The sequence below is a fragment of the Galeopterus variegatus genome, unplaced genomic scaffold (assembly GCF_000696425.1).
Source record: "Galeopterus variegatus unplaced genomic scaffold, G_variegatus-3.0.2 Scaffold715, whole genome shotgun sequence".
Taxonomy (NCBI): Eukaryota; Metazoa; Chordata; class Mammalia; order Dermoptera; family Cynocephalidae; genus Galeopterus; species Galeopterus variegatus.
In genome coordinates, this window is record NW_007726826.1 from 54,390 (window position 1) to 72,638 (window position 18,249).

The window sequence follows — 18,249 nt, forward strand, 5'->3', positions numbered from 1 at the left end:
GCCAGGATGGCACACGGAGGGCTCCCTTTTCTCCTAGGAAAAGTGCCAAACTCCTCCCTGTGGCCTGCAGGGTTCTACATGGGTGCCCCTGTGCTGGCCTCCTCTCCCTCCCACTCCAACCACAGTGGGCTTCTTTCAGACCCTTAACGTGTCAGTCTCCTCCCAGCCACAGTACCTTTGCACCTGCTATGTCTTCTGCCTCATCACCTCTTCACCAGTTAAGTAGTGTTTGTCCTTCCACTTCCAGCACCAGCTTCATTCTCTGGTGTAGCAGGTTGAACAGTCACCCCAAAAAGATATGTCCAAGTCCTAATCCCTTGTACCTGTGAATGTGACCTTATTTAAAATAGGATCTTTGCGGATGTAATTAAATTAAGGATCACAAGATGAGATCATCCTAGATTAGGATGGGCTCTAAATCCAATAATGAGGGTCTTTATAAGAGACAGAAAAGGAGAAGACACAGAGGCACACCAAGGGGGAAGGCCCTGTGATCGTGGAGGCAGAGGTTGGAGGCTTGCATGCATCTACAAACCAAGGAATGCCCTTCACCCTGGGATCTGGGGTTGTTACCTCACTTTTATAGGGCTTTTCATAGTTTGCAAAGTACTTTTATGCACTGTCTTAAGCAAAACGGAAGTTTATTTTTCATGTAAAAATCCTGGGGTACATGGAGGAGGACTGGTGCTCCCCAGTTTCAGAGACCCAGCCAGGCTTCTTACATCTTGCTGCTCTGTGTTGTGAAGTCTCTGTGCCTAATGCCACTTCATGGTCTAAAGTGGTTGCTCTTGCTCCAGCCATTGCAGCCCTCTCCCAGCCAGAAGACAGCGGGAGAGGAAAGGGTGAGGGCGTGCCCCTCTCTTTAGGATACTTCCCGGAAGTTGCACTCTCGTGTAACATCACGATGAACTGTAGGTGAAAAAATATTTTAGAAAGCTTAGGTGACATTTTCTCTTTCAATTCATTAATTAATTCCATCAACATCAACTTTGCATCTACCATGTGCCTGACACCATTGGCTTCTCCCTATATGTTTGTCTTATTCTCACAGCAACCCTCTAAGGCAGGTCCCAAGCCCATTTTACAGATGAGGAAACTGAGGCTCAGAGAGAACTGACTTGCCTGTAGCCCCACCCAGAGGACATGGCCAGGCTGGAGCCCAAACCTGGGGCTGGCAGATACAGGCCCCGGCTCCAGCGCCCCAGCCCTCCCTTGTCTGGGTGACACAAGTCATGGCCCCTTTATATTTCCTCTTCATTTCGTGTGACTCACACTGTCCAGTCCACCCTAGATCATTCCTCAGAAGGAATACCCAGGGATGGAGAGTGGCCACTGAGCCCTAAGAGACCCCCACAACAGCCTCCGGCTGGCTTGAAGGAGGGATGCCCTCAGCAACAGGCCCCCCCTGGCAGGTCATCACAGGGGATGTCCACCTTTTCCATGAGGCCGGCCTCCCCCAGAAGGGGTAGCTCTCCTGTCCCAGGAACAAGGGGACCAGGCAGCTGGCTCTATACGGGGACTTCCATGGGGCTCTCCCTGGGCTGCTCCTGGAAGGGCAGGAGGATCCCCTGCTGGGCTGTCACCAGGCTCTAGGCTCAAGCCCCAGGGCCCTGCCCAGCGGCCCCTCCTCCGTACCGGGAGTGGAGGAGCCATGCCCACTCCAGTGTTCTGGATGCTAGGCAAGCGCTGAGCCCCAAGCCTGACGGTCTCACTGTTGCCTCCCTGCCTGGGTTTGGTGATTCCCTGGACAAAATCCAGGGACACCTGCTATCCCTGAAGCCTGTTCTGCTCAGAGATACTCAGCTCTGCTCAGAGATACTCAGCTCTGCCTTTTTAAATGTGTGTAAGCTCCATATAAACTGTAGAGAAACAGACGAGGTTCTCCTGTCACCTAATCTGGTCCTGCACAGCCCACTGGGGGCCCCTGGATTCCTGACGCAGGACGCACCCAGGACGTGTGCCTGAAAATTGCACAGAAAGCCCATTGGCGACAGGCCCCAGGGGGCTCTGTCCTGACGGGGGTCCTGAAGCCCAGGCAGGGTCCACTGAGGCAGCACCCACATTCCCACTACCTGGTCGAGGAGGACGTGAAGTTAGCTGTTTCTCACAAAATCAAAGGCAAAGAGGCCTCCACAGGCGATAACTTGGCTCCATAACCAAATAAGGCAACATTGGACTTCACTGTTTATAGCGGCCCGAAAGTGGCGGCTCAGAGGGCGCAGGGAAGACGGTGGTTCACACCGCGCCTCTCCCTCCCCAGTGTCCAGTAACTCTGTCCAGACCCAGTCACACTTTCCTTGTAGAAATAACCATCTGTCATGTTTTAAGAACAAACTAACAAACCCAAGGGGCAACCCAGTCTCAGCCCCAAGCAGTCAGTTCCCCCGAGTGGCAGGACCTGGCTCTGAACTTCCACACTCATGATTCAAAGGTGGAGAAAGCCCCTACAATCTTTATTCCAGGGCCTGAGGCATTTCCTAAAAGGCAAACTTCAGAGCTCCATTTTTGAGGTGCCTTTTTCTTCCCTGAGAATTTACTGCAAACTCTTCTGCAAAAACGACAGTTGCCGCCACCGCTGCTGCTGCTGCTGAGAGCTTTGGGCAACCCTCCTGTCCTGACAGTATTTATAAAATGAGAGACACAGTTGGTAGGTCCGAGTTTTGGTAACTGACATTAATAATAGGACAAGTATAAATGTCTAAAACCCATTAGGAGGCTGCAACTGCTGAACAGAGCTTCAGCTTGCTGGCTTTTGCACCCTGGATGGGGACTAACTTAACCTACACCTGAGAAAACTCTAACTCCCTGGGGAATTCTAGCAGCTTCAGCATGACCCAGCACTGTCTGTGTACACCACATTTACAGAGCCCACAGGGAGGGCACGAATTTACAAAACAGGAGAAAACAGGACAGCATCAATCTCACTTTCAAAATACAATTTTTTTTTTTCCTTTTTTTTGTCTTTTTTCGTGTCCGGCAACGGGATCGCAACCCTCGGTGTCGCGCCCGCCCCTTGCTCAGCCAGTGAGCGGGAACCGGTCTGTATGTGGGATCCGAACCCTCGGCGGGAGCGCCACCGCACTCCCAAGCGGTGCATTGTAGCAGTGCGCCACCGGGCCGGCCCTCAAAATACAATTTTTTAACCTCCCCATGAGACCCTGCACACCTCCCCAGGCACTGGGTGGTATCGCTCTACCTTTATCCCTGCTGTCATCCTTCCCGGAACCTCGTGGTGCTCAGGAAATGGTCTCTGAATGGGAGAGTGAGTGCGCGAGTGAGCGAGCGTGTTATCGGAGCCAAGGGCAGCCCCGATTCCCTCCCTCCCATCTCATTTGAGGTTGTGCAGGATGGAGGTGCAGTGGTGGAATGAGCTTCTTGAGCCCAGAGTTGACTTCTGGGGAGGCCAACAGCAAATCAGTCCTCAGCTTTCCTGCCCTGCCACGCCCTGGCCATCACCCTTATCTCAGAGCTCCCGCACCCCCCGGAGGAGGACGACTCCCCAGCACCTTCTGTGTGGCTGAGACTCCACACTGTTACCTCACTGAGCCCGCACAATGGCCCTGCCAAGCAGGTGCTGCTGTGACCCTCATTTATCAGTCAAGGAAACAGAGACCCCAAGAAATAATTTGCTCACTCTTTCTTCCTTGCTCTGAACCAGACCTGTCACTGGACAGCCCCCTTCCTGAACTCGGCCACCCTCACCTGTGAAATGGAGATGCCCACCTCTTCATGTGCAGGGTTGGTGAGAATATCCAAGTAGATGGATGTCGAGTGCCTGGCACAGTGTGGGGAACAGAGGAAGCGCTCAGGCAAGAGCAGTAGAGTGATCTGTATGGACCTGGGTCACTCTCCTTCAGTGACCCAAGTCTTTCAGAGCTGAAGCCATATGGATGGAGGGAGAGAGGGTCCTTGGGTGCTGACCCTTGCTGTCAGCGGCTAAGCTGATCATGGGTCGCCCACAACCATGAGCAAGGCTGGAGGAGCCCAGCCCTCAGAAGTCTATTGGGATTCCGGGGAAATGTCTACACAGTAATGATTAACCCACATGCAACACTTGGCTTTGAACCTTCTTGCCCGCTGACTCGTTTTGCAAACTCTGCTCACCCTGGGAGTGGCCGCTGCTACCATGCCTGAGATTCCCACTGTGGAGGTGTCACATGTCCAAGTGGGGTGACCCTGGCATCCAGACCTGCCACCAGGGAGCCCAAAGCCAGAACATGGGAGGCAAGCCTCATGGAGGAGACAGCGCTGGAGCCCCTGCTGGCCAGTAAGGATGGGGCAAGGGCCTTGGTGGGGATGGGGGGGCAGGGGGAGCATCACTCACATCCAGTCCAGCCCAGGTGGGACACCCAATCTGTCCCTTTGGGACCCTGCAGAGGGCATGGGGAGACCCAGGGAGCAGCTTTTAACCAGTGCCCAGCCCAGCCAGGAAGGGGCAGGAGAGGTGACTCCAGGGAGAGCAGGCCCTGACGGCAGGTGTGTTCATGCAGGGCACCCTCCCAGATGGCAAACAACCTTTCTAACAGCAAAAGTCACAAACCCTGGGGTTTCTCAACTTTGGCTCTGTTGACATTTGGGGTGGATAATTCCTCATCGTGGGGGGCTGTCATCTGTATTGTAGGATGTTAAGTGCATCCCTGGCCTCTACCCATTAGAGGCCATGGTACCCTCTGTTGTGACAATCCCAAAATGTCCCCAGACACTGCCCAATGTCCTCTAATAACAAAATTCACCCCCTTCCACTAAGAACCACAGCATTGCCTATACTGAGCACTGTGTACCAGACTCTGAGTTGAGCATTCAGGCCCTGGTGTGTTTGAGGCTCACAGGGTCTTACCAGTTGGTCCTGATGCTGGTGATGACTCAAGGCTTTGGGACACATGCCAATAACAATGTTTTAAAAGTTAAGGTTAAAACCAAGCACAGAGAACCACAGGGTGGGGGCACAGTGGTCTTTGGGTTTGGTGGTCAGGTGTCCCGCCTTTGCCAACCAGATTCGAGCCCCAGCTTTCTTGGCTGACTTTGGTTTGGTTACAGATTTCTCACCTGTGTGGGAGAGATGATAATGGCACCTACCTGAGAGGCTGTTCTGAGGCTGGAGGAAACCACTGCAGGTAACAGGAGAGCCCCCAGTGCAGCAGAGGGACCCCCGAGGCCAGCCTCTGCTTCTCAGCAGGGACTCAGCAGGGCTGCTCTCTCAGTTCCTGGGCCCAGAAGCCCAAGATGGTGGGTGTGGCTGGCAGAACAATGGTCTCTGCCTTCCCCCAGACATCCATGCCCTAATCCTTGCAACTCGTGGCTCTGTGACTTTACATGGCCAAAGTGGCTTTGCAGGTGTTATAAAGGATCTTGAGAGAGGGAGACTGTCCTGCATTATGTGTGTGGTCCCCACACAGGGGCCTTATAAGAAAGATGCAGGAGACAGGAGTCAGAGAGAAGGAGATGGGACTATGGAAGCAGAGGTCGAAGTGATGTGGGGCCATGAGCCAAGGAATGTTGGCAGCCTCCAGAGGCTGGAAAAGGCAAAGAACAGATACCCCCAGAGAGCCTGCAGGAGCAACCAGCCTGATCAACACCTCGATTTTAACTCTGTGAGCCCATTACCAACTTCTCGTCTCCAAATTGTAAAAGAATATATTTGTGTTATTTTAAGCCAGCAAATGTGTGGTCTTTTGTTACAGCAGCCACAGGAAACTCATACAGTGAGTCTCTCACATCCTGCCTGCCTATGCCTCAGACATACCCAGAGCTGTGTCTTCTAACCCAGGCCCCCTCTCTGAGCCACAGTCTCCTCGTGGTGGGCCAGTGAGGTACTGTGCAAATTGTAAAGCCCCTGTCCTCATCTCCCTGGCTGGGCTGGTGCCCTGATGGTGGAGGATGGGTTGGGTGAGTCCCTCAAGCTGGAAACCCCAGGGCTCTGCCTAGGAAGGGCTATCAGGCTTCTGGTCCGATTGAGGTCACCTCACCTGGGGCTTCAATTCCCCAACCCAGGGCACATCCCTCCCACTAGGGGAGGAAAGGCTAGGTCCTCTTGGGAAAGGTCCCCATGGGGCCCTCCTTGGCCTATCTGAGCACAGGCCAGGGCATGGCCACTGGCCCACAGGTAGTCAACCCGAACACCTGCAAACATCCCGCACTATCCTCACTCCATTAACACACCTGCTGTGCCTGAGCCTGTGCTCTGGGGCTAAGAGCACAAAGGCGAGCGAACACTGACAGGGCCTCTCCCCCAAGGATTCCAGAGTTCAGCTGGGAAGACAGATGTTCATCAGATCGTCATATCTGTAAAGCAGTATCAGTCCAAGGAGGGGCTCCTGGGGGCTGAACGGAATGGCCAGCCAGGAAGATCTGGGAAGACCTACCTGGGGAGGTGACAACTGAGCTGATGCAGGTGGGGACGGGGTGGGTTCCAGGCACAATGCTGGAGAGGACAGAGCAGGGCCCTGTGAGCCAGAGGAAGGAGGATGGGGGAAGAGGCCACAGCAGCAGGGCAGCCAGGACTCTGAGCCCAATCAAAGCTCTAGAAGGCTGTAAACCAGGGGTCTTGTGATTCCGTCTGCTTTTGGAAAGACCACTCTGGCTGCCCTGTGGAGATGGGCTGGGCTGGGGGGCAGAGTGGCTCTGACCACCCTAGGGTAGGGGGCCGCCATACATACCCAGGGGCTGCCTCCTTACAGGGGGTGGGGCCTGGCACCCCCACCTGGTGGCCACATCCCAGGTCTGCATCCTGGTAGCTGGCTCCAAGGGACCGCCCTCCTGCTGGCTGGTGTGGGGGTGGGGGTGGAGGCCTGCAGAGGGAGGGAGATCCCACAACAGCTCCAAAAGGTACCAACTCTGCAGGTTCCGGGTTTCCAGAGCCACGACCCCAGGGCCGTGCCACCCACCCTGCCCCCACCATAAATCCATTTCAGCTCCTTGTTGCCTATTCACTGACCTGCAAATCAGGTGTGAATTGGGCCCAGCTGGGGACAAAATGGCTTTGATAAGCCAAATGGCAGGATTTTTTTTAGAAGTGGGGAGGAGCATTAGTAATCCCCCTCAGTCACCCAGGCATAGTGTCCTGCAGAGACCAAGGCTCAAGAAGGGGCCAAGAAGCATGTATTTTACAAGCCTCCTCCTCCTCAGGGCCTGTGGCACTGAGCCCCCTCCTCAGGCAACTGCCACCACTGCCCATCAGGCCTCTGCAGAGAACAAGGAGGCTGCCCACCCTCCCCCAAGCCTGGCCCCTTCCTAGGCACAGAGATGAGCATCTGCCCTCCTGGAGGGCAGGCCTTTGAAAGAGAAGGTGCAGAGACTAAAATGTCCCTTTAGAAAAGTAATAAATCAACCAGGCTGCGTCTCAATGCCTTTTATGGGGTCTTAAGAGAAGCAGGTGAGAAGAGAGCGCTGGCCCTCCCTGGGGTTGGCTGCCCATGCCCCTGGGAACGTTGTCTCTAGCACAGACTCACGGGCAGCTGGTCTGGAGGCCAGACCCTGGTGACTCCTTCCTGCCCTCGGTGGGCACTTCATTGGTTTAATGGAAGCCAGGCTGACCACATCCTTTCTCAGGTCTCTCTCCACCCCCACGGACCCCATAAGATGGCTGGGCGGGACCCGCACCTGCCCATTTCACAACTGAGGATACTGAGGCTCCAGCTGCTGGGGAGAGCAGCTGGGAGACCCCAGGTCCTTCCCTGTCTTCTTTTACCAGACTTTGCTCTTTCCCTTTCTTGGGGAATTCTCCTCGATGGACCTTGTGGACCCTGCAGGAGCAGGGGGGGCCTATATTGGGGGTAACTGCTGCGTCCTCTGGCCATCCCACCCGCCGGCTCTGCTGCCTCCTCTTCAGCAGTCACCAGGAATGGACAGAGCTCCTGCTTATGCAGGGGCTGTCCTGGGCCTCTGCAGCCCACCTGACACTCTTCTCTTGTACCTTGGCAAGATCCAAGCCCAGACTGGGGGTAACTGCTGCGTCCTCTGGCCATCCCACCCGCCGGCTCTGCTGCCTCCTCTTCAGCGGTCACCAGGAATGGACAGAGCTCCTGCTTATGCAGAGGCTGTCCTGGGCCTCTGCAGCCCACCTGACACTCTTCTCTTGTACCTTGGCAAGATCCAAGCCCAGATATCACCCCCAGATGCCTTCCCTGAGCCCCAGTCCAGAGGACCCCGTCACTCCCTATGGCGTCACTGTTTCACTATCTTCCCTGCCATCATCATGCCCTTTCTCACACAAACATTTACTTGTTGACGTGTTTTCTCAGTCGAACACTCCATGAGGCAGGGGCTCAGTGCTGTGCTCCAGCCCCTCACACGGTGCCCAACACATAGAAGGTATTCAGTAAATATCTATCTACAGATTGAATGAAGAACCCCCGGCAGAGACCAAGAGTGAGGTAGAGGTGGAGATGTGACACCCTCGGTTCCCTCCACAGGTTTGGGGAGTTGCTGGGGGAGGACGATTCTGCTGGGTGCCACCCCGGGGTGAGGCCCCACAGGGTGTGGTTCCAGAGCCCCACTGTCTATTCAAACCAGCTCTACCGCCAAGAAGCTACAAGGCTTCAGACAAGCGATTCACCTTCTGGGGCTGATGATGGAGCCTAAACCCACGTGGGACCACCTGCTGGGGAAGATCCCCACGATCCCGATCAGGCAGGGAAGCGCTGCGCCCCACCGTGGGAAGACACGGAGGCCTGTTAGCTGCACATTGTTCTAATTAGCCAGCTTCTCTAAAGCCCGCCTTCCAGGATGGTGAGCCCCGAGTGCTCCCAGGAGAGGAAGGCCGTGCCCACCCCCCACCCACCTCCGAGGCCAGAGCTGCTCTGCTCTTGGATTGATGGGTCAGCAGCTCAGGGCTCTGGAAAGTTCTCTGGCCTCACTCTGCAGCTGGACCCAGGCAGTGGGATCCAGGACAAGCCTGTTAACCACTCAACCTCTGTGTGGTCAGGTGAGGGCCGGCCTCCCTGGTTCCTTTCCATGGTCCCCGTCCTGGGCTCAGCCTGCTCCTCCACACTCCCCCCACAGCCCTGCCGAGGGACTCGCAGCCAGAAGTTCTTCATAGGTCTGTGTGGCTGCGGTGGTCAGCACTGGCCTGTGGCTGCCGCCCACACCTCCCTGAGGGCCTCTGAGCCCAGCAGACCCTGACCAGGCTGCTTCTGGGAACAGGATGGGGGAGGAGGGCAGCTGCTGACTTCTCCCAAGTACCCACCACCCTCTGTCCCTCAGCCCACCTGAGGCTTCTGGACACACAAAGGCCCTGCCCCAGCCACAGGTCCCCACTCAGGAATCTTCCTTTTCCATTCTGACCCCTGCTCCTAGCAGTCGCCATCGCCATCCTCAGCCCCCTTTTCTGGGCACCTGGCTCCCCACGTTGACCTCAGGCCTCATGTGGGATGGCCCGTGGGGGCTCGCTTCCCTTCCCTCTCTTGCACCTTCCTTCACAGGCATTCTGCCCCTGCCCCTGGCATGACTGCAGACCCTCATCCCTGACTACATCCACTGAGCCAATGCATTGAGCACCTACTACATGTCAGGCACAGCTCAAAACCCTGAGAATGCAGCCATGAATTAGACAAAGCCGAGCTCCTGGACCAGACAGTTCCTGAAGTCCACTCAGGTCTGTTCAGCTCAACTAGCAGCACCTTCACTGATAACACTACAGGCTCCTTAGGGGGCTCATCCTCTTGTGCCCATTTTCACATGCAACAAAAGCCTCAAGAGCATGGGCTTTGTCCTCTGACTGATCTGAGTTCAGGTATGAGTTCCCCACTTGCAAGCTGAGTAACTGGGCAAATTATAAATATCATGACCACAACAGCTAAAACGAACAACACACATGCATTGACTGGGTGCCAGGTGCTGCTTCTAGCCCTCTACATTGTAAGAGCATTTAGTCATCCCAAACCCTACAGGGCAGGCACCCTTGCTACCCAAGTTGTAGAGAGAAGAAAATGGGGGTGCAGGGAGAAGTCCATTGTTCACTCACTCCCTTCTCTGAGCCTGTTCCAGCCCGACAGCCTTCAGGCGAGAATATTAGTACCCTGTGACTGCTGCAGCAAAATGCCACAGACTGGGGGCTTAAAACAACATAAAAGTGTTCTCCCACAGGGCTGTAGGCCACCATCTGAAATCAAGGCGTGGCAGGGCCATGCTCCCTCTGGAGGCTCTAGGGGAGGGTCCTTCCTGCCTCTTCCAGCTCCTGGGGGCTCCAGGCACTCCTTGGCTGGTGTCTGCATCACTCCAGTGTCTGCTTCCATAGTCACATGGCCTTTTCCCATTTTCTCCTTTTCTATCTCTTATAAGGACACTTATAATGGATTTAGCACCCACCTGGGTAATAGAGGATGACCACACCTCGAGATCCTCACTTTAATTACATCTGCACAGACCCTTATTTCAAATAAGGTCACATCCTGAGGTTCCAGGTGAACATATCGACCCTCTTGCCTCTAAGGCGTCTCTGGCTCAGGCTCAGGGTGTTGCTTCCACGGACACGGAGTTTCATCAGAGCCATCCATGCGGCACACCCACAAGGCCCTGTGAGCAGAGCTCCCCCAAGCTGGCCCCCAGACTGGCCTGCTGCCACAGAGCAGATTCTCCTGCTGACCCAGAGTGGAATTCCAGCCACCATGGGGCACAGGGTGTGGTCTCTGAACGCTCCTTGGTGGTCTGAAGAAATAATCTGTTCCCATTTGCTGTGGTCACCAGGGCTACCCCCGCCACCGTGGAGCCAGCTCAGATGGCACACGGCCCCAGAGGGGCTGGCATTCTGACCCCATCTGGCGGGGGGCAGCCTTGGCACTCAAGGGGCACTGAGTCAGAGACTGGGTACATGCACAAAGAAGGACAGCAACAGTCTCTTGTCAGGGGAGCCCAAAGAAATGAAACCCAAGACACCCCAGACCCTTTTCCGTGATGCTAAGCACCACGCTTGGCAGACGCACAGAAGCAGGGAGCTGGTGGGGACATGGCCTCAGGCAGAGGCAGCGGGTGGAGATGGAAGGAAGCAGAGGGTGGCAAAGGCCAGCATGACCACAGCCAACTGGAGGGGAAGGAGCTGGGGGAAAGAAACACCCATCCCCGCTCCAGGTGCAGAGGCAAAGAGAACAGAACCAGACCCTGCCCTGTCCTTCCAGGCATCAAGACAGCTCAGGGCCGAGGGCCGGGGGCCAGGGGCCTGGGACCGACCGAGGGGGTGAGAGTCCTGCTTGGCCAGCGCTCTCTGAATTGCCCAAGGCCAGTGCTTCCTCTCTCTGTCTCCTCATCCACATGTGAAGTTGGAGACAGTGGTCTGATAGTATATAGTGAGCTGCATACAGACTGCAGAAGACACAACATGCCATGTGTGTAGCACGTGCCTCACAACTCCAAGGGTAAACCGTGAGAACAGGGCAGGGCCAAGCACGTGCTCAGCCGTCATCATCAAGGAGGCCTGGAAGGAATTCCACGGCTCCCCAAGGAAGGAGCAACTGGCTGGGTTTGTGGCCCAGGGGGTTGGAGAAGGAATCAGGACAGTACGGCTGGAGGGTGAGTGACATGCCCTGGTGCCTCTGGGCAGCTGAGGAGCGGGGAGAGGGGAGGCCACCTGCAAGATCCTTATCGGACCAGCTCACCTGAGCATGGCTCTTTCGGGGCTTTGAGGTCCACAGAGCAGTTTGGACTTTCATGCTGTTGGTAGAAATTTTTAGGGTGGGAAGCAAGATCAGGCCAACTTCTTGAAAATACCAACAAGGACTTTGTGAACAGGGTGAGTCTGATGAAGATAAGATAGGAGCATTTTGGGGAGCCCCAACCTCTGGGTGTGAGGTCATGAGAGAGCACCAGGGATCCCTCTCCAGGAGCTGACCCCACAGGCATCTCCGAAAATACCAACAAGGACTTTGTGAACAGGGTGAGTCTGATGAAGATAAGATAGGAGCATTTGGGGGAGCCCCAACCTCTGGGTGTGAGGTCATGAGAGAGCACCAGGGATCCCTCTCCAGGAGCTGACCCCACAGGCATCTCTTATTTGCCCACCTTGGACCAGCCTTCTCTGCTTCTGCCCCAAATCCTCCTGGCCCAGGGAACCCCACCACAGCCACCTCCTGAATGAGCAAGTTTGAAAACCATTAACTGGGGCCGCTTCTCCCTCCTATTCCAGATACTTCCACCTCCCGGGTTGGCCGCTCACAGGAGCACAGAGATAAGAGGCCCTTGCAGGGAACCAAACTGGCGGAAGCCTGAGCTTTTCCTTCAGGGCCGGGGGACCAGCAGCCACCTCCCCAGGAGACACCCACAGCCCTGCAGAGGGGCCGATGCCGGCCACCGAGGTCTTTCTTCTCAGGACTCCCCTCCCAGTGTCAATTCTTCAACCAAATGTTTTTGATTTTACAGGAAGCAGAGCAAGGGGCTAATCTGAGGTTAATTTTTGAAGCGAGGGCTTTGACTTAATAGTTATTCATTTAAGTAATTAATGCCTCTCAGTCCTGAGTCAGAATGCATCTCAGTTTATCCTGTCTCCTCCTTACACACAGAGTCAGACCTCACAGCACTCGGTACCTCCAAACCATTAACTTATACCAACTGGGACATTCCAAGGGCCTGGAGCAGTTACTGAACACAACTTTGCAGAGTTCTCTACCATCGACAATTAAATCCCATCATAATGTGCTCCCGTCCCTGAGGACCTGGAACGCGAGCGCCTGCCTGTTTAGCAAGGATTCCACTCACAAGCTCAGATCTCTTGTGGGTATAGAATATTCTGGGATTTGAGACTTTTTTTTTCAAATCCAGATTATTTGTTCAATCAACATTTATTCAGCTCTAACCATCTAGCAAGCCCAAGGTAGATCCTGAAGGGGGAACTCCTGTCCCCAAGGAGAAAGCACAGACCCCAGATCTGCAGGAATGAGCAAAGTCAGCCACAGGATGGGGAGAGCACCTGGCTAGGTAGGAAGGTGAACTGGTGGGACCTTGAAGGGTGGGGAGAGGGAACATGCAGGGGAGGGGAAGGAGACACGGAGGTGGAGGAGGGCGTGGAGGGGGAATGGTGCGGGGCAGAGTTTCAGAGATGACACTAGAAAGGCAGTCTGCAGAGAGACTTGGGAGGGCTTTCACACACGAGCTCCTGGGGACATTTTTTTCTTTTTCTCTTTTCCTCTCTCTCTCTCTCTTTCAAAAAGCACAAGATGACTTTAGCCCCCTGAATATCACCTTGAGTCTCCCTGGCAAGTTGGTCTCTTCTTAATCTCTTATGGTCTTACTTGATTTCCTATCATCTTGCATAGGTATGGCCGGCTAACAGCACCACCACCCTGGCATCCAAGAGCCCCTGGTTTTATAGTGGGTGTAGAGTGTGGGATTACAATCGCGGAATGGTGCGGGGCAGAGTTTCAGAGATGACACTAGAAAGGCAGTCTGCAGAGAGACTTGGGAGGGCTTTCACACACGAGCTCCTGGGGACATTTTTTTCTTTTTCTCTTTTCCTCTCTCTCTCTCTCTTTCAAAAAGCACAAGATGACTTTAGCCCCCTGAATATCACCTTGAGTCTCCCTGGCAAGTTGGTCTCTTCTTAATCTCTTATGGTCTTACTTGATTTCCTATCATCTTGCATAGGTATGGCCGGCTAACAGCACCACCACCCTGGCATCCAAGAGCCCCTGGTTTTATAGTGGGTGTAGAGTGTGGGATTACAATCGCAGCTCTTATTTTACAAATGGGGAAACTGAGTCCTGGAGACCGGACTGTCCCTAGACAGGTGCAGGCCCCTGAGATAACCCACCTTGCAGGGAGGCCTGCTGTCGGCATCTTGCCTAGGTGCTTGGGAATAGAGTTTGGAGGCTAATGTCAAAATTGGACCAGATTGGACTGAGGCACTGTTCAGAAAAGATCGTGAGGCCTGGAGTGGCTGGCCCCATCACTCCACAGAAGGGAGGCCCTGCTGGCAGTCCACATCTGTAATTTAGCCCAGGACAGTTTTTCTAGTGTGAAAAGAACTATTTGGTCATGTGAATCCATGAGCCCCACAGTGCACCAGAGAAGAGGAGAGGACAGACATTTGGCAGAGCTTGGGGCATTGCAGTCCCTTTTGGTCACTCCAGATGTTCAAGGGCATTCACAGCTGTCTGCTGACATGTCAGGCAGGCAAGCACCATAGCAAAGATGGCATTTGGTCCCTCAGCAGCTGATGGGGCAGGGGCTCTCAGGGCATGGGGGTGGGGTGAGTCTTTCCCCTTCCCAGACACATGACTCGCATGAAGGGCAGTGAGAGAGTATGAGGGTACAGGGTGGCCTGAGTTACTCCCAGTGGGTGTGCAAACGGCCTGGCTGCCTGACCCAGTTTAGGCCAAGCAACAGTGTAGACCAAGGCAGGTGTGGGCATCTGCTCACCCTCCCAGAGATGGGCACTTCCGGGGCCAAGCCACTCCCTGGGACCCAAGCTAACCCAGGAGAGGGATTTCTGCCTCATCTGTTCACTGCTGCATGATGCCCAGCATGCAAAGGGCATGCAGAAGGACGCAGGATGACTGAATAGAAACCTTCCCAGGGCCCTCCTCCTCTCTCAGAAACAGGTCCACACATAATGCAAGACAATCTCCCACATGCCCAGCCCCCACCTAACTGCACCCACAAGCCCAGGCCCAACCAACTGCACCCACTGGCCCAGGCCCACAAACTGCACCCACAGGCCCAGCCCCCACCCAACTGCATGCACAGGTCCAGCCACCACCAAAGTACACGCACGGGTCCAGCTGGCCCCTGACCACACCCACAGGCCCAGCTCATCCCCAACTGCACCCACACACCCGGCCCTCTGCCACAGCCCTCCCCCAAAAGCACATGGGCCCAGCACCTGTCCAAGGAACCCAAGGGTCCAGACCCCTAGGAGTACACCCAGGAGCCCCGCACCCAACAGTATACCCTCGGATCCAGCTCCCACCCAGCTGCACCCACAGGCCAAGCTCCCCAAGAACTGCAGCCAGGAGCCTAGTCCCCACCAACTGCACCCATGGGCCCAGCACCCCAAAAAGTGCACCCATGGGCCCTGCCCCAACCAATGGCATCCACAGGGCCAGTGCCCCCAAACCACACCCGCATGCCCAACCCCCACCCAAGTGCATGCTCAGCCCTCGCCCCCACCCAACTGCACCCACAGGCCAAGCCCCCACAGAAGTGTAGCCAGGAGCCTAGTCCCCGCCAACTGCACCCATGGGCCCGGCACCCCAAAAAGTGAACTTATTGGCCCAGCCCCACACAACTGTACTCACAGGCCCAGCCCCCATCAAACTGTATCCATGAACATATACCTCTGAACATGAACCCATGGGTCCAGGCCCCCTAAAGTGTACCCACGAACCCAGCCCCACTCCATCTGCACCCACAAGCCCAGCCCCCACTCAACTGTACCCGCTGGCCTAGGCCCACCAACTGCACCAGAGTGTCCAGAACTGCCCAACTGCCCCCATGGGCCCAGCTCCACTCAACTGCATTCACGGCTGCCACCCCCCACCCAATTGCACCCACAGGCCCAGGCCCTACCTATATGCACCCATGGGCTCTGCCTCACCCAACAGCATCATAGGGCCAGCACCCCCCAAAGCATATCCATGCACCCAAGCTCAACCTGAGTGCACGCAAGGGCCTAGCTCCCACCTAACTCTACCCACATGCCCAGCCCTCACAAAGGTGCACCCGCAGGTCCAGCCCCCCACAACTGCACCCGCAGAACCAGCCGCCCCAACTGTACTCACATGTCCAGTCCCCCTCAAAGCACACACATAGGCCCTGCCCCCCCCAAAACACTACCATGGGCCCAGCCCCCACCAAAGCACTACCACCAGCCCAGCCACCCCCAACTGCAACCACCAGCCCACTCCTCAGAAAACTGTCCCCACAGGCACAGCCCCAACCCAACCGCACACACAGGCCCAGCCCCTACCAAACTGTACCCATGGACCCATAACTCCAAAAGTGGACCCATGGGTCCAGGCCCCCCGAAAGTGCACCCACGAACCAAGCCCCACAACTGCACCCACAAGCCCAGCCCTACCCAACTGCACCTTTGCACCCAGTCCACCTCCAACTGCACCCATGGGCCCAGTCCCCACAGGCCCTTAGGACCTCAGTTAGCAAACCTGGGGGGGACTTGCCCCAGCAGACATCCCCACATCACAGTTTTTGAGAGCTGCCCTGGCCAGGATGGGAAAACATGGTCAGTAGTACCCTCAGAGAAAACAAGAGTGTCCACCAGCTGCACCAACGGGCCAGCTCCCCCCCCTCAGCTGCGCCCATGGGCACAGGCCCCCCGCGTGCACCCATGGTCTCACCCATGGGTGACTCAGCCTTTCAGATCTTTGCAAGAGTCCTTTGAAAAGTGGAGCTGTTAAGAGTAAAAACAGAAAACAAAACTCAAAGACATGCCCAGCCTGACTCAGACACCCTCACCACAGTCACACCTTGCTGCACGGTGGGACTGTGCATGGATGGCCCCCAACACATGGCACAGACCCCAGTGGCTTCCTGGGCTGGAGCTCTGGTGGTCAAACCCAGGGAAGATCCAAAGATCATTTACCTGAGTGCTCAGGTTTGTGCTCAGCAGAAACTCTTCTCCGTCCCTGCTGCAAATGGAACAGAACCACCAACTGCGTGTGACAGCTGGCAGGGGAAGACCAACATCCTTTACCTACTAGTCCATCCAAACGAACTCAGCATGGGGAGCCTGTGCTGGGCCTGAAACCCAGAGGAGTCCAGTTCTTCCTGCAGCAGCTCACGTCCTGCCCTCACCTCGCCGAGGCTCTGTGTCTTCCAGAGAGCTGCCTTACTACCGTACTCCCTGACCAAGAGGCATTCAACAAAAGGCCATTCTGATTACAAGGAAGACGAGATGGACATGGTGAAGCTCCTACAAGAGGCAGCCCCTCCCTGGCCCTGCGGTTCCCTGCTCAGGACAGCTGACCAGACTCAGGCTGCTCCCACCTCTCCAAGAGCCCCCGGACCTCTGCTTCTACACATGGCTCCCTATGTGTCTGTCCCTATGAATTTTTAACCTAGAACCAAATTAGGGTCTCAATAAAAGAAAAAAATTTCTATCAAGCAGAAGACAGGCTGTCTTGCTTACCCCAATCCATTTTCCCATGAGCAGTCTCTACACCACGAGTGCCCACCCTCAAAAAATGGCCCAGTCCTGTGCACAGCACTGAGACCCAGAGGCCCATGCTTCAAACTCTGGGAGTTCCAGTGTTAGGCTTCACTGGAGCCTAACACGGGCTTCGGGTTGTGGAGGGAACACGGGGCAGGTGCATACTGGGGCAAGACGCTGGGGCTAAATCCCGAGAAGAATGATAAACCGGTCCAGGCCCCAGTGTTGACACTTTCAAGGGCTGTTTACACACACTTGGTCCCAGCGCCCACTGGAGGACAACGGCCCATTCTTCTGGCAGGACCAACCATGCAGTGCCCCAGGGAGTCCTGGGGTTGGGGGAAAGTCTCTTGCCCTGACTGACACCCCGCAGGCAGGGCGTGCCACCCCTCGTGGTCCCTCCCTCGGGTCTCCTCCCCAGGCACTGCAGGACCCAGTCCACGGGAGGGTGGGTTGAGCAGGCACTAGACAGGCCTCTGACCCCTGGCTCCAGTCCAAAGGTAAAATCCAAGGACCCAGACTTGGGGCCTCCCTCCCGCTGGCCGCGGGGAAGGGCAGGTGGGCCGCCTCCGTGTGCCCTCTCCGAGGGGTCAGGTTAGTTCCTCGACCCTCCACCTCGGCCAGAGACCCCCACCCACCAGCAAGCCCAGGGCTTCACACTTACGGACACCAAGAAAGAGGCACCTCAGTGATACCTGAGGAACAGCTCTGCTTGGGAACCCGCAGGGCCCTCGGAAACCTCTGGGACTTCACTCCCAAGCACTGCTGCCACCCCCAGGAACTCTCCAGAGCCATCCTCTCAACTCCAGCGCCGCCCCTGCCCAAAAGGCCGTCCGGGTCGGGAGCTGCTGCTCACCGCCTGCGCCCTCCGGGTCGGGGGCTGCCATGCCAGGGCCTTCAGGTCAAGACCCTACGAACCGGTGGCCCCACCCTGCTCGTTCCCCGACCCCGGCTCCCTGGCTCCCGGCTCCCCAGTCCCCCCGACCCCCGGCTCCTCCTCACCGGTCGCGGAGTCTCCGCAGACGCCGGGCAGCGCAAGCGCCAGCGGCACGAGAAGCGATACCATCCCGTGGCTGTCCATGCGCCACCTCCACTCGCCGCCTTCGCTACCGCCTCGGATATAAGAACCGGCGGGGGCGCGGCCGGGAGCGCGCACG

At 56.1% G+C, this 18,249-nt stretch overlaps 1 long non-coding RNA gene across 1 annotated transcript; it reads right to left on the reverse strand.

The window, feature by feature from the left end:
* Positions 1 to 624: 624 nt before the first annotated feature.
* LOC103589713 lies at positions 625 to 18,237 on the reverse strand. Its single transcript, XR_550412.1, has 2 exons — positions 18,095 to 18,237; positions 625 to 909 (listed from the first exon to the last, which is right to left on the reverse strand). It is a non-coding gene; the product is annotated as an uncharacterized LOC103589713 (long non-coding RNA).
* Between the last annotated feature and the right edge of the window lie 12 nt (positions 18,238 to 18,249).